This window comes from Macaca mulatta, chromosome 8 (assembly GCF_049350105.2).
Source record: "Macaca mulatta isolate MMU2019108-1 chromosome 8, T2T-MMU8v2.0, whole genome shotgun sequence".
Taxonomy (NCBI): Eukaryota; Metazoa; Chordata; class Mammalia; order Primates; family Cercopithecidae; genus Macaca; species Macaca mulatta.
The window spans coordinates 6872221-6889366 of NC_133413.1; the positions used below are offsets into that span (position 1 = coordinate 6872221).

The window sequence follows — 17146 nt, forward strand, 5'->3', positions numbered from 1 at the left end:
CACGATGAGCAGGTCATGTCAGAAATTCTCTACTTTGTTCTAGATTCAAATGAACACTTTGAAAGGACTTAATCCTTATAAATCATGTCAAGATGTTGTTTGATTGGGGCCCGTGATGACCAGCTCCTATCCCATCCACCTACTATCGTTCTGCATTTCTAACAGATAAACAGAAAATAAAGACAAGGAGAAGGCTATCTCTCTCTCTCGTTCTCAACAAGCAGAGGTTGTCATAAATGGCAACGCAGTCCCTATGAACCATATTCAGCCAGCAGTTAAGTTGAATGTAAACTTTTTGACTAAATTAGGGTGCTTTAAATAAGCCACCCCTCTCCAAGTTGCCCACAGGCCCCAACACTCCCTACTGTCTTGTAGATCACCTGCTGCGGTCATTCATTTTACCCGCCTTGCTTCCAAAACCCTTTGAGTTTGCAATCTGTCTTAGTCTGTTTTGTGCTGCTGTAACAGAATAGCAGAGACTGGGTAATTTATAATGAACAGAAATGTATTGGCTTACAGTTCTGGAGGCTGGGAAATCCAAGATCAAGAGGCTGGCATCTGGCAAGGGCCTTCTTGCCACATCATAACATGATGAAAGGCAGAAGGGCAAGAGAGTGTGTGTGAGAGGGCAGTGGAAGGGGGCCAAACTCATCCTGTTGCCAGGAGCCTGCTCTCAGAGTAACTCACTCACTCCCATCATGATGGCATCAACCTCGTCAGGACCCACCTCCCAACACTGTTGCCTTAAGGATTAAGCTTTCAACACTTGCTTCTTGGAAGACACACTTAAATTATAGCACAATCTATATTCTCATTGTCAGGCTACAAGATGTATTCACCTAATTTCACTGAGAGAACCCATACTGAACAAGGACAGAAGAAGAAGTAATTATTAACCTTCCGTGGATCCCGGCATCTTTTGAAAACATGATGAAAATGTTTGAATCTCTTCCTCACGAGATTACGTGCAGGTATGCAGACAGATATACACACACATATTTTGGTGACACAATTTTACATAACCTCCAAAAACCATTTAAGAAACCCAATTAAGAAACACCAGAAACTGGCAACTGAAGCCAGCTGAAAGCATTGAGGCAAGGAACAGTAGGTGTTGTAACATGATGGGGAATGATAGAGTTTGGATTTGTGTCCTCGCCCAAATCTCATGTCAAACTGTAATCCCCAGTGTTGGAGGAGGGACCTGGTGGTAAGTAATTGGATCATGAGGTAGAATTCCTCTTGGCTGTTCTCATGATCGTGAGTGAGTTCTCACAAGACCTGGTTGTTTAAAAGCGTATGGTGCCTTATCCTTTTCTCTCTCCCTCCTTCTCCAGCCATGGAAGATGTGCCTGTTTCCGCTTCACCTTCTGCCATGACTGAAAATTTCCTGAGGCCTCTCCAGCCAAGCTTCCTGTACAGCCTGCAGAACTGTGAGTCAATTACACCTCTTTTCTGTATAAATTACCCAGGCTCGGGTAGTTCTTTATAGCAATGTGAGAATGAACTAATATAGGGAACCTTCTCCACGGATGAGATGAGGGAGAGGCTGTGTCCAGGACCTCCAGTCATGGGTACCATGGCCTTTCTCAAGACCACTTCTTCTTTTATACACAGCCTAACATTTCCCAGAACTCATTTTGAAAACTCTAGAAAGAAAGAGAACAGGTATACAACTTGTTATTAGTCCTCATAAAGACCATCAAGAAACCTTACGTACCCTGGAAGTAGTTACATTGGCTCTCTAGTCTGAAACGATCAGATTGTATGTGCTACAAAATGAGGATGGAAAGCTTTTCCAGGTAGAAGAAAAAGCAGCAACAAATCTGAGGATAAACCTATTGTTGCTGCTTTTTGCAACCTGCCTTTTGCCCACTTTCAGCCAAGGTGGGATGATTGAGGGTTTACTCTTCTCAAGCAAATTTATTTTCTGTCTTGTACGTCATCTTATTACCTCTAGTTCTCACTCTCACTTCTTTTAGAAACAAAATTTAGGCCGGGTGCGGTGGCTCACGCTTGTAATCCCAGCACTTTGGGAGGCCGAGGTGGGTGGATGACAAAGTCAGGAGATCAAGACCATCCTGGCTAACATGGTGAAACTCTGTCTCTACTAAAAAATATAAAAAACTAGCCAGGCATGGTGGCGGCGCCTGTAGTCCCAGCTACTTGGGAGGCTGAGGCAGGAGAATGGCGTGAACCCAGGAGGCGGAACTTGCAGTGAGCAGAGATTGCGCCACTGCACTCCAGCCTGGGCAACAGAGCAAGACTCTGTCTCAAAAAAAAAAAAAAAAAAAAAAGTGGAGAATTTCTGCAGTTTTCCAACAAATCGTGTAAATAAATTTGTAGTTTTCACAGTGCTGCTGAAAATGTGGAAGTGTGCCAAGTGTTTGCTCTTCTCAAATGTCACAACCATACGTACCAGGATTCCCTATTGAAAGTCACCCTTCTGAGAGTCTCAACGCAACTTAGGCAAAAGACTTTATAGAAGATGTATATAATCCTATGTAAATCATAAAATCCATCCAAAGTAAAATTGTCATCCAACTCAGAATGCTGAAAGAGACACACATGTGCTGGCTTGCATGCTTGAATTGGACAGCCAGGCAGGCATGATCGACTCCGCACTGTCTGAGCAATCTGGAACTTGAATGTCTCTACCTCATTATCGCATTTTAAGTCATGATGCTGACAGTTGATGAGACTTTATGCAAAACATGGCTCTGTAGGACACAGCCTCCATCTAACATACTTCTAGCAGGAAATGACAAGCAAAGAAAGCGACCCTAGACACCTCACCCAGAATGCTCCTTACAAAGGTAGACATTTCTTTTCTATGACTATTGGGATTTTTTGTGGGCAGGAAAATATTGAAACGGACCATCTGTCACTGGAGACTCCACTAGAGAAAGCCATTTTCAGCAAAACGGTAAGTTTTCAGAAACGATTTCAAAGCAGCTTGGCACGAGGCATTGGAGCCAGACGGCTCTTGCAGAGCAGACGTTGGAGTAGAGGACAAGAAGGATATGTCAGCAAGGACTTCGCAGAGGAAAGACTGATGCGCTGCCACCAAGATACGGGACTTAGCATAACTTTAATATGGAAAGCTTGAGAACTCAGGAACCGTAGTTTATAAAGCAGCATTTCAAGGCAAAATAATTAGGAAAGAAGGGGACACATAACAAAGATGGAGGAAAGCATGAAGCAGCAAAGAAAATGGAGAAGAGAGAGAGAGAGCTGAGAGAGTGAGGCACCAGAGGGCCAATTCTCATCTAGGGTTTTCAAACCCTTGATTATTGCAAAGCAAAATAGTTTAGAAATTACTCACATTGTTTGCTACATACTGTACATAGACTTACGCAGGTATTACCTCCCCTGTTCAAGGAAATGGCTGTGTTTATTGGGAGAATAAAACAATCCTGGAGAATGTAGAAGGCTCAGCAAGAGAAAGCAACTAAAGCTGATATGCAGAATACAGGAGAGTAGGTTTAAAAATTACTCTACCCTGATTTTAGGAGATGGATAATGTCCCGAAGTTTTCATATATATAGGGCTGGGGATGGTGGCTTGTGCCTGTAATCTCAACATTTTGGGAGGCTGAAGGGGGGCGTCCCTTATACCCAGGTGTTCCAGACCAGCCTGGGTAACATAGTGAGACTTCATCCCTTAAAAACTTTTTAAAAATAAAATAAAAGTGTGCATGGTGGTGCACTCTTGTAGTCCCAGCTACTTGGGCGGCTAACATGAGAGGATCACTTGAGCCACAAGTTTGAGGCTGTGGTGAGCTACAATTTATGATTGCACTGCTACATTCCAGCCGGGGCAATAGAGCATGACCATGTCTCAAAAAAAAAAAAAAAAAAAAAGAAGAAGCATTAGGATGAAATATAAAGCTGTTCATAGGCAGCATCAGACCTTTATTTTTGACAGTTAAATTTTATTTTGCCAAATGGTTAAGAAAATCTCATCCTGTGAGTGCATGGGGATGACAGGATAGACAGCAACCAAGCCTTTGAAATTGTCTGTCTCCTGTGAGAAATCTGCCTGCCCAATGCTCGCCTACAGCAGTGGCCAAGAGCAAGGTGACAGGAGCCTGAGGAGTGAAGGAACCCAGCCTGCAGAGTCCCCACCCAGAGCACCTATCCCTGCCCACTAGGTGGGGCAGAGCCAGCCTGCGGATCCTACTCTGCCCCATCCCAAGGTCTGGGTTGGCTCCACTCACCCAACTCACTCCAACCACAGAATGCAGATAGCAGGACTTTGCGTGCTGCTCCAGAGGCTCTTCCCATTCCCGGTGGAATTCCGTGACCTGGTGACCGTTCAGCTGGAAGAGAAGAAGGGACAAACACAACCCTGTGTTATAAGCACAGAGTAGCTTTCTCTTCTATTCAATCATCCGCACAGACACTAGAGCATTTTTTTTCTATTACAGTCATGAAATACTAATTACATCATGCACTGAAAAGTGACAGTGACCATAGACAGCCCTTGCATGTTAAGTGACGATGTGCGGGTGTCACAGAGCCTCCAGCAGCAGCGCCTGGGTCAGAATCCCGCTCTCCTCTTCTCACAATGCCCAGTGAGACATTCCACCCACAGGGAGCCCAGACCACTACAAATGGCAGAACGGCATGAGTGGCAGAAGGACAAATGCTCCGTTTATATTACTGTCTCAGAGAGAGAGAAGCTACTTTAAATCAACAGACCTTACATCTAGAGTTTATCTTGACTCCTCAAGGATGGCTTCCGTCACTCTCCAGGTTTAGGAAAATAACAAAAACAATTCCTTTTCAAATAAAAAGTAAAGAGACCTCCTTCCCAAGGTGAAAAGCTAAAAAGAAAAGAGAATGAGATCGTTTTGTCACTTAAAACACATTCTAACGGTCAGTGATGTATTTTCCAAACATTACCAGAAAATTTAGCATTAAACCTTAAATTACCATTAAATCACAGCAGAGGATTACATTACTGACACCACCTGGCCAGTGCATAGCCACGAAATAGCCATGGAATAAGAAAAGAGAAATTGTCACCTCATTGCTTCCCATTGGATAGTTTGCTCAAACTTTCTTCTCCTTCCACAGAGATCCTATTCCCCTTCTTCAGAGAGTTTTTTGTGCTATTTCCAAAAGTTCAAAACATTAACAGGATACTCAGAATAAGAGTTCTTTACTTTGGCCGGGCGCGGTGGCTCAAGCCTGTAATCCCAGCACTTTGGGAGGCCGAGACGGGCGGATCACGAGGTCAGGAGATCCAGACCATCCTGGCTAACAGGGTGAAACCCCGTCTCTACTAAAAAATACAAAAAACTAGCTGGGCGAGGTGGCAGGCGCCTGTAGTCCCAGCTACACGGGAGGCTGAGGCAGGAGAATGGCGTAAACCTGGGAGGCGGAGCTTGCAGTGAGCTGAGATTTGGCCACTGCACTCCAGCCTGGGCGACAGAGCAAGACTCCATCTCAAAAAAAAAAAAAAAAGGTCTTTACTTTAAGATTTGTTTTTGGGCCAGGCACAGTGGCTCATACCTGTAATCCCAGCACTTTGGGAGGCCAAGGCAGGCAGATCACTTGAGGTCATTAGTTCAAGACAAATCTGGCCAACACAGTGAAACCCCATCTCCAGCAAAAATACAAAAATTAGCTGGGAGTGGTGGCTTGTGCCTGTAATCCCAGCTACTCAGGAGGATGAAGCAGGAGAACTGCTTGAACCTGGCAGGTAGAGGTTGCAGTGAGCCAAGATTGCGCCACTGCACTCCAGCCTGGATGACAGAGTGAGACTCTGTCTCAAAAAAAAAAAAAAAATTGTTTTTAAACAAGCAAAAAAAAATAGGATACTCAGAGTAAGAGTTCTTTAAGCATTGTTTTTAAAAACATGAGAAGAGTGCATTTTCTTAAGTTTTCTGATACATTTTATAACACATCTTTAACTTCTCATGACAGTGTTTTAATTCCATCTTCTTCACTCTATCTTCCCCACTGTTAACCCTTGGAAACCAATGAGAAATGTTCTCCACATGAACCAAATTTGACCCTTTGAAATAGCAACCACAGCACTGGGGCTTGAGGAATGAGGTCACCAGTTGGGGGGATGAATTTCGTTCTCATTAGGGCCCAGAAGGGATTCAATTAAAAAGGCAGACCCTGGCCAGAGAGCGGAGGCTACTGTGCAAGCTCATCTTCCGCAGAGTCCTATCCTGGCTTCCTTGCTGCTACCCCTCATAGCAGCTCAGCAGGAAACAACGGCAAATTCAAATTCCTATAAAATGAGGGAAGTGTAGAAGAAATTCTGTTTGCAAGGGTGGGGCAGGCAGAGAGTTTTTCTTTCCCACTCCTGGGCCTGAAGGGAAGTGAGAGGAAGGACAGAGATGTGCGCAGCTCAGTGATGCTGTAGTAGGGCATTCTCACCTGCTACAAAAAGTATCTGAGACCAGGTAATTTGTTTAAAAAAAGAGGTTTAATTTGCTCACAGTTATGCAGGCTATGCAAGAAGCATAGTGCTGACATCTGCTTGGCTTCTGGGGAGGCCTCAGGAAAGTTACAATCATGACAGAAGGTGAAGGGGGAACAGGCACCTTACATGACACAAGCAGAACAAGAGAGAGAGGAGGGAGGTGCCCCACAATTTCAAACGACCAGATCTCACAAGAACTCACTATCGCGAGGACAGCACCATTCATGAGAAATGCACCCCCGTGATCCAATCACCTCCCACGAGGCTCCACCTCCAGCACTGAAGGTTACAATTCCACATGAGGTTTGGGCGTGGACACAGACCTGAACCACATCAGATGCCACCCACAGGGAGCATGGGAGGAGGCAGGACAAGCTTCTTCATCTCATTCTTGCTCCCCCTTTAATTAGCTCCCTATTGCTCCTCCAAGAATTTACCAAAATAGTTAACGGCTTAAAACAACACAAATGTCTGCGTTAGCGGCAGGACAAATGTTTCCATTATATTACCAGCCTATAGAGAGAGAAGCTACTTGAAATCAACAGGAATTACATCCAAAGTTTGTCTTGACTCCTGGAGGATGGCTTCCTTCACTCTCCGGGTTTAGGAAAACAACAGAAACAATTCCATGTCAAATAAAAAGTGAAGCAACCTCCTTCCTAAGGTGAAAAGCTAAAAAGAAAAGAGAATGATATCGTTTGCCACTTAAAACATGTTCCAGTGGTCTGTGATGTATTTTTCAAACTCTCTTGAAGTTCTGAAGGTCAGAAGTCCAAAATGAGTCTTATGGGGCTAAAATTAGGATGTCACTGGAGCTGTTTCCTCCCGAAGAACACAGAGAAGAATCTGCACCTTGCTGCTTCCAGCTTCTAGAGGTGGCCAGGCCCTCTGGACTCATGGCTGAATCACCCAGTCTCTGCCTCAATCACCACATCTCCTTCTCTGGCTTTGATCCTCCTGCCTCTCTCTGATAAGGCCACTGGTGATGACACTGGATCAATCTGGACCATCCAAGACAATCACCCCATCTCAAGACTCTTAGCCTGATCACCTTTGCAAAGTCTTGTGTGCCTATAAGGTCATTATTTGTAGGTTCTAAGGATTAGGACATGGGTACCGTGGGTGTGGGCACTGTTGAGCCTACCCTTCTCTGATCTCCTGCAGGTACTTCCTATCACCTGAACCCAATCAAGGTGAGAGGACAAAGGCAACTCTTGATGCAGTCAACAGAGGTCAGTCTTCCAGGGCACAACCTGCAGTGAAGAAGTGGGAGACATGGCTCCATAAGGCACACAGAGGTCACCAGCATGTCTTCTATACCCCAGTGTCTTCAAACCTGTGCAGACTCAGTATCAGTTAAAGGCAAGCTCCCTCATCATCTTATATGGTTTGGCTGTGTCCCCACCCAAATCTCATCTTGAACTGTAGTTCCCATAATCCCCATGTGTTGCAGGAGGGACCTGGTGTGAGGTTGAATCACGGGGGCAGTTATCTCCATGCTGTTCTCATGATAGTGAATGAGTTCTCACGAGTTCTGATGGATTTATAAGGGGCTTATCCCTTATAAATTGCTGACTTGTTTACTGTGTTTTCCCACTACAAAATAAGATCCCCAAACTTGGGGCTGCATTGCGTTCACAGCTGTGTTTCCAGTGCCTGGAACATAGTAGGTGCTTGATAGACAAGACTGGATTTCTAAATGGCTGCTTCTTCCCACTAGACAGTATCCCCATTTTACTCGGCACTTCTCCTTGTTTCTGTCACATAAAGAAGGATGTGCCTGGTTCCCCTTCCGCCATGATTGTAAGTTTCCTGAGGCCTCCCCGGCCATGCTGAACTCTGTGTCAATGAAACCTCTTTCCTTTATAAATTACCCAGTCTTGGTATGTCTTTATTAGCAATGTGAGAATAGACTAACACACCATGCCCTCAGACTCTTGACCCATCAGGAGTCGACATCCTCAAATCATAAAGTGTGAAAGAAAGGACGCTCTGTATTTTGCAATGTAGACCCCATCAAGTGGTTTTCAATTCATTTCTGCTTCAGAGGAAAGAGCAACAAAATTATTTTTCACATCCATTTCAAACATTTGAAATGCTACATTAATTATAGTTTTTACAGAAATCTCTTGTCATCTTCAGAATCATTACTTTCCTAAAGGTAACATATGTACTCAGTTGAAGTCAGCTAAATTTTTGTTGACAGCTTGCAACTCTTCTTGTAAATGAGTGTTATGGTTTACGTTGAAGTTGACTATTTGATGTTTAGTACTATATTGTGCATTATCCCTAAATTAAAAAATAAATGCATGGTTCAATGTGCATTCATTAAAATATTAGCACAGAACTAGTGATGAGAATAGAAAGCTGAATTGAAAAATTCAAAATTATATGTTCATTGATATGGCCTGTGCAGGCTGCCATAGCAAGATACCACAGACTGGGTGGCTTAGGAAACAGAAACTTACTTTCTCATAGTCCTAGAGGCTGCAAGTCCAAGATCTAAGTACCACCAGGGTTTCCAGTGAGGCCCCTGTATGAGTCTGTTCTCACGCCGCTAATAAAGACATATCCAAGACTGGGTAATGTATAAAGGAAAGAGGTTTAATTGACTCACAGTTCCACATGGCTAAGGAGGCCTCACAATCATGGTGGAAGGCAAAGGAAGAGGAGTAGTCACATGTTACATGGTAGCAGGCAAGAGAGCATGTGCAAGGAAACTGCCCTCCATAAAACCACCAGATCTCATGAGACCCACTCACTGTCATGAGAACAGCAGTATCGGGGTAACCACCCCCATGATTCAACTACCTCCCACTAGGTCCCACCACCACACGTGGGGACCACAGGAACCACAACCCAAGATGAGATTTGGGTGGGTACAAAGCAAAACCACATCAGTCCCTCTCCTTGGCTTGCAGACAGCTGCCTTCTCTGTGTCCTCAAGTGGTCTTTCCTGTGTGCTTATATGGAGAGAGGGAGAGAGTGATATCTGTTTATTTTCTTATAAGGACATCAGTCCTATCTGATTAGGGCCCCACGCCCATAACCCCATTAGCTCAAATTACCTCCTTAAAGGTTCTGCCTCCAAATACAATCACATTGGGGATTAGGCCTACAACATGTACATTTGCGGGGGGACACAATTCAGCCTGTAACAATTGTGAGCAGGACTTGCATGGGAGCATAGAATTTGAAATTGCATGTGTTGGGACAATTCATCCAAAAGTGTGATTTCTTCCACACAATTGAAAAAGAAAGGAAGAAAGATTTTTAAAAAAAATTCAATAACAATTATTTGAAAATTGGACTTTAATGGACCGATGTTCCATGTGCTCCTGCTTCCCAGTGAATTGAAAGTTGTGAGATTTTTCTAAAGAGCAGCATAAAGCCATCAAAGCCCTTGCATCATTTTCAAAGAAAGTATAGTCATCTCCCTGATAAACCAGGTTTATTTTTCAGGAAGAAAAAGTACAAAATAATGTTCTCCATCCAAAACTAGTTTTTCGTCTAAAAAAGGCAGAGAAGAAACCAAAATCTAAATACATTTACAGGATTTAAAAGATACTGTCTAGTGGGAAGAAGCAGCCGTTTAGAAATCCAGTCTTGTCTATCAAGCACTTACTGTGTTCCAGGCACTGGAAACACAGCTGTGGACGCAATGCAGCCCCAAGTTTGGGGATCTTATTTTCTAGTGGGAAAACACAGTAAACAAGTCAGCAAAGTCAATACTGATTGCAATAAATGCTGGGGAGAAACTAAACAGGGTGATGGGAGTGAGAATGACCAAGGGGCACCACTTTAGAACCAGCCTCTCTGGAGAGGCGACATTTGAGGACAGATCTGAAGATGCAAAAGAGCCAGCCATGCAACGAGAACTAAGGGGAGATGAGTGCAAACACACAGGGGCGAGCAGGTCCCAGGACGGCTGGTCCAGAAAGGCCAGTGTGGCTGGAGACCTGAGGCGAGGGCCGATCCGGGAAGAGCTTTTCTTTTCTCACTGGAACAAATGTGATGACATATTACGGAGCATCTTTAGAAATCACATTCCAACACTATAATCGAACATGGAAAAAGAGTACTTTTTAGACCCAAATGCAGCTCAGACATGAATTAGGGATTCACTCCCTGCAACCTTGAAAGCTCAAACATTCAGCGTGCCTCTGAGTGCAACAGACGCTCATCGATTTAGTGTCTCAGTGCCTGAACATTTTCTTGAGTAAGAAAATGCTCTATAATTTCCAGGGCCATATTTGATAAAATATCCAAAACTGTATTACAGAGCCACCAAACAATTTCTGTCATTCCTGACAACCTAGAATTGAGAGTAAAGATTTTTTCATTCGATGAAAAAGAGACTGGACACTTGTAGAATCTCACCTAGCACTCAGACTTTGCACCTGTGAGCCTGACAACAGATACTGCAGGGAGAAACTGCAATCATGATCACCTTTTCAATAATAACTTCTTTAAAATAATAAGAAGAAATAAAAATAACTTGTTCAAAATGTTATTTTGTTACTTTAAAATGGTGCTGATTCCTTCTTGTGAACTTACAGACCTGATAGTTTGGGAAGCACCATTCTAAATCTAAGCATGATTTTCAATTAATTAGAAAATACCCTCTTTATTTTTTCCTGTCTCATATATGCTAATTGGAGTATCTTCAAGTTATGAGAAATTATATGTTTCATGTCACATCTTTATCACTTGTCAAAGATCAAACAGCGTTAATAAGGTGAATGACGCCACATTTTTGTAAGGAAACTGATACACTCTATGGTGTCTTAGATGTGTTTGGTCCAAAAATAAAAGGTCAGAGAAAAAAGAAAAGGCCCTTGAAGAAGAGATTTGATGAGTGTTGAATACAGGTAACACCTTTCAAACCAAACACTTTCACACTTGCAAAAAGTTTCGAAAGACAGACAGTAGCTACTTGTGCTAACATAAAGAGTAGCACCTTTCTGATGAAACATAAACAGAGATAGAGGGATAAGAAGAGGACCATGGCTGTTTGCTTACAAATAAAACTAAAGTTGAGACAGTCAAAGTATAAAGGGCACATTTGTTTTAAGGACTCAGGGGTGTCCCAGAGAACCCAGTGGAAGAGATTCAGCCATGACACAGGAATGCATGGGAACCAGCAGCAGCAGGACTGCTATGTACAGTTGTGGAGACTGTGCACTGCACAAGTGTACCTGGCCAAGAAAGCAACTGGAGCAGAGAAAGTCACCAGGGAATGACTAAAAACCCACCTACAATCCTTTCTCCAAACCATGCACTCCTGCACTCAGCTACATTCACTTAAGTGAGTGAATCTCACAGGGAGCAATTTTGCCTTCCAGGAGGCACTTGGCAATACCTGAACACATTTTTGATTGTCACAACTTGACATACATGCTACTGGCACCTAGTGAGTAGTGGCCAGGAATGTGACTACAAACATTCTACACAGGACAGGCCTCCAAAGCAGAATTATCTGGCCTAAATGTCCATAGTGCTAAGGTGGAGAATCTCCAACTTAAAGATAACATGTTCTAATTCATATCAAGATGCAGCCCAGTGGAAAAGGCTTGGACACACAGGGATGTAGCTCTCCAGTGGGAAAAAAACTTGTTCTGATTCACACAAAGAGCCTTATGGGAACCAGGAACTCTAAATCCACTGTCTGGTATCTCAGCCGTTTCTCCTCTGTTTCTCTCTCTCCCCCTCTCCCTCCCTTTCTCTCCCTTACCCTCTCCTCTCTTTTTATTTCCCTCTCCCACTTCTTGTCTCTGTCTCTCTCTCTCTGTCTCATTCTCTTTCCCTTTCTCTGTGTCTGCCCTCACTGACATATCCAGAAACAGGCAGAAGTTCATCCCTGATTTGAGAAGACGGAGCCATATTGTACACATGACTCTAGTGCCCCCTTCCTCTCTTCCCACTGTGGGAGGTAGGACAGGCTTGAGAGGTCACTTGAGCTGAGCAAAGGAGCCAATATGTACCCACCGGAACACCCTTCATTCCTCATCCTTCCACTTAAAGGAAAAGTTGCTGATCCCCAGTTACACGTTGAGCACTCTGCTGGGGAAGGAGAATTAGAACATGATCTCCACCCTCTAGATATGGGAACCTTTGAAAGGATGCTGACATGTAGCCAAATACAGACACATCATAGGGTCCCTGTGATGCTCTCTGTCATAGTCTGAGCAGAGAATAAGAAGCAGAGAGAAAAGAGAAAAAGAACAAGTGAGAACTGTTTGTTGATAAACAGAATAAGCTCCAGAAGGAGACATAACTGATCATTTCCACTGAAAAGATACACATAGTAATATTGAGTGGGTGCAATATCATTTTTCATCTTGTTATGTTTGGAACATAAAACTGGATTAAACTCAGAATCAAGTGTCATAGGACAAAAAGCAATGTACACATCAAGTTCTTATCTGTATATTGCCACATCTTTGAAATTCTAAAGAAAAATATACTGAGAAAAGTCTAAGCAGGAAACATCACAGTCTAAGACAAATCAAGTGTGCACAATTGTGATTAATTTCAGTTACACTAAAGAGAAAGCACTCAGAGGTACCTAGGCATTGCCATTTGTTTATCATCTGTTTCAAAGAAAAGTTTGGCTTTATGTTCATATATGAATGCAAATTTTCCATATTTAATAATAGATGTTTACTCCATGTGGACATATTATAGAATGTCAGGAGTGTTCTGAATGCTGCCTATTCATCGCATTTCCTTATACACGATCACCTAATAGCAGCATTGGGAATGACAAGTATGAAGCCTGGGGAGGGAAAAAAAAAAAAAAAAAAAAACATCAGCCCATACTCGGCCATCCGTTGCTCCAGACTGGGTTTCCAGAAAGCCCACTCCGAGCCTACTGATGTGTAGGGTGTTTATTAAGGAGAGGAAGAGAAGAAAGGAGGCAGAAGTGGGTAGAGCAGAAGTTGAACTGGAAGACAGGCCTCAAACAGCCTTGTTAACCACTGGGGGCTCAGCCCTTGGATGGGCCCTGCAGAGCCGTCCAGAGTGGGGCTGGAAGCTGGGGGCTCACACTCCCGCATCCATCAGCCCAGGGCCATCTGAGAGGGCAGAACTGGGGGACAGGTGGCTTTCTTCAGCTGCAGTGATCTCTGAAGGGGCTGAGAGCAGGAGACTGTGCACGGCTGCCCCCAAAACTGAGGCAAGGAGGCCTTGACTGAAGGGATCATTGCAGCGTCCAACACACCTGCCACACCTGACAATGTACCAGCATGCAAACTCGACACCTTTAAAGGATTGAAATCACTGACTGTTATAGTGACGGTGCTTTCATATCTATGTCTTTGTTCATTCAACCAGCATTTATGAAGTATTGACTATTGCTGGGTACTGTGTTAGGCACAGTTGTCCATGAGGGAGACTGATTCGGTGGCTATCTTGTCTATACCATCTTATCGTTTTAGTTCTGGCCACTATCCCAGAAAACTTTAGTGGCTTAAACAACAAACAGTTACTTCTCAAGATTCAGAAGACTGGGAAGTCCTAGATCAGGGTGCTGGCAGATCTGGTATCTGGCTCCTAGACGGCCACCTTCCCACTGTATCCTAATGTGGCAGAGGGAGAAGCATGATCTCCTAGCTCCTCTTGTAAGGGCACTAATCCCACTCATGAGAGCTGCACCCTCCTGACCTATTCACCTCCCAAAGGTCCCACCTCTTACTACCTCTCCATTGAGGGTTAGAATTTTAACAGATGAAGCTGGTGGGGAGGACGCAAACATTCAGTCCATAACCTCCACCCACCTGACCCATACCCAAAGAAATGCCAGGGCTCTGTGCTTAAAATACTCCAGTAGTGTGGTTAATATTAGAGCTTAATCAAGATCAAAATATCCAGCTATACAATTAAAAACTAAATAAGAATCAGAAGAGGAAGTGACGGGGAAAAATGAATGAAAAAAGTTACTCCTTTACAGGAAAAGACAGTAGAGTGAGGTGAATTGAATGAACAAGGCCTTTGCCCCCTGTCATATCTGGGTCCAAATTTCAGCTTGTCCACATACAAGCAATGTAACCTATACTTCTCTTGAGTTTTTCATTGTGAAATGAATGCCTGCATTATGTGATTTTTGGCAGGATTACATAAGATCTGTGCAGAGGAGGGAGACTGGGTCCTGAGCAGTCATGGGACCACAGTGACCACAGCATCTTCCTCGTATTCATCACCAGCTTCTCCAGCACGATTACCAAAGCACCACTGCCATAGGCCAGGCAGCAGATGCCCTCCTGCAGCTGACATGCTGATGGCAAGTCCGTGTGAGTTACAGCAGGGTTTAGTGACACTGATTATCAAGGTCCCACAACTATGTTTCTGCTCCATAAAAGACCCTTCTCACTTCCAACATAACCTGAAATGTACTATTATCAAAAATGACAGGCTGGGCGCAGTGCCTCACACCTGTAATCCCAGCACTTTGGGAGGCCAAGGTGGGTGGATCACCTGAGCTCAGGAGTTCGAGATCAGCCTGATCAACATGGTGAAACCCCATCTCTACTAAAAATACAAAAATTAGCCGGGTGTGGTGGCGGGCGCCTGTAATGCCACCTACTTGGGAGGCAGAGGCAGGAGAATCGTTTGAACCAGGTAGGCAGAGGTTGCAGTGAGCCAAGAGTGCCATCGCACTCCAGCCTGTGTGAAAAGAGTGAAACTCCCTCTCAAAACAAGATGACTTGCAGCAGAAGCCACATCCACCACTGAATCATGAGCAGAAAACCAAGGCAGCAGGGTGAAGTACAGCAGCCCTTAAAGAACAACCCACTGCAGAAACACGTCATACACGGACAGAATCGAGGCGTCCTGGATAAGAAGCATCTAGCACTGTGGCCTTACAGAGTGTGTTCAAAGCAAGTGAACCCTCCTTTGAAATCGACTGAGGAAAAACACGTGCTTAAAATCCCAACGTTGAGATATCGCAACTGCTTGGAAGTTTCTGCCAACTCTATTAAAGTGCCTTGAAAACAAGAAGCAGAAGGAGCACAGAGCAGTACAGAAACCAGAAATAAGCCCAGCAGGTTTCAACGAGGAAGGCAGTGCTGTTCCGGGTAGACACCCTTAGTCAAGACCATTGATGTGGAGACGCTGAAGGCGGAGGGAGATACCAGCTTCGCGGCGCGTGGTCATCAGGCTGGTGTGTGGGAGAATGTGTATGTGATTGTTACTCTAATTCACTTCCCACAGCACAGTTGCAGTCATTTACTTATATTCCTTATCTCTATGAATATCTAAATTCTTTAAAACCCTCCAGAGCGTTCCAGGGTGAAGTCTAAGCCAAGGACTATGGTTGTGTGTCGTGTGTATTCGTGGTGAGAAGCCGGATAAGAAGCTCGCTCGTACCCACTACAGGGATGCTGCCTTGTTTTCAACGCTGTTAAAATATGATGTCCCATTTGTCTTCCCAATCGCCACATGGGGAGGCCTCATCATCCCTTCCTACAAGACAAGGTAGTGGGTAGGTGGAGCAGCAGCTAAGAGTCCCCATCTGTGCCGAGCCAGGGTGGCCTCCACCGCTGCCTGGCTCAAAGCCTATTCCCTCCTGATTTTCCCCACCTCTTTGGCTGTGATTTCCCGCTAAGAAAATTTATTCCATTAAAAGTTCTGGTTCATTCAGTGAACCTCTTTATGTGGCCCCTGAGAAGCAGAGACTGATCATCTCTCCCATGCCAGCAGACTTCCTATTCCCTGCCTGTCACTGCCAAGAGGATGCTCTAAGAATGAGACCCCATGAACTCTTTTTTTTTTTTTTTTTTTTCTGAGAGGGAGTCTCACTCTGTCTCCCAGGCTGGGGTGCAGTGACACGATCTCAGCTCACTGCAACCTCTGCCTCCCGGGTTCAAGCGATTCTCCTGCCTCAGCTTCCCGAGTAGCTGGGATTATAGGTACCCACCATCATGCCCAGCTAATTTTTGTATTTTTAGTAGAGATTGGGTTTCCCTATGTTGGCCAGGCTGGTCTTGAACTCCTGACCTAGAGTGATCTGCCTGCCTCAGCCTCCCAAAGTGCTGGGATTACAGGCCTGAGCTACTGTGCCCAGCCCCCATTAACTCTTCAAGCCAAAATCCTGGGTCTTAGACAGAATCAGGGGCTTTGCAGGACAAAGCCTAGTTATCCATATGATAAATGATGTTCCAGCCACAAACAACACATGATTTGCCTTTCTGTGCACAAACCAAAATCTTTGCTTAAACACTGTATATTAGTTTGTTCTCATCCTACTATGAAGAAATAGCAAGACTGGGTAATTTATAAAGAAAAGAGGGCTGGATGTGGTGGCTCACGCCTGTAATCCCAGCACTTTGAGAGGCTGAGGCAGGTGGATCACTTGAAGTCAGGAGTTTGAGACCAGTCTGGCCAACATGGTGAAACCCTAGTCTCTACTAAAAGTACAAAAAGTTAGCAGGGCATGGTGGCAGGTGCCTATAATCCCAGCTGCTTGTGAGGCTGAGGCAGGAGAATCGCTTGAACCTGGGATGCAGAAGTTGTCGTCAGCCAAGATTGCACCATCGTACTCTGGCCTGGGAAACAACAGCAAAACTCTGTCTCAAAAAAGAAAAAAAAAAAAAAAAAGGAGGTTTAATTGACACAGTTCTGCATGGCTGGGGAGACCGCGGGAAATCATGGCAGAACACATGTCCTCACACGGCAGCAAGAGAGAGAATGGCTGCCAAGC

The 17146-nt window shown here is 44.4% G+C and overlaps 1 long non-coding RNA gene across 1 annotated transcript; it reads right to left on the reverse strand.

Annotated features, from left to right (window-relative positions):
* Positions 1-487: 487 nt before the first annotated feature.
* Positions 488-12459, reverse strand: LOC106999651 (uncharacterized). Its single transcript, XR_013397639.1, has 4 exons — positions 12433-12459; positions 4704-4828; positions 4229-4321; positions 488-1649 (listed from the first exon to the last, which is right to left on the reverse strand). It is a non-coding gene; the product is annotated as an uncharacterized LOC106999651 (long non-coding RNA).
* Between the last annotated feature and the right edge of the window lie 4687 nt (positions 12460-17146).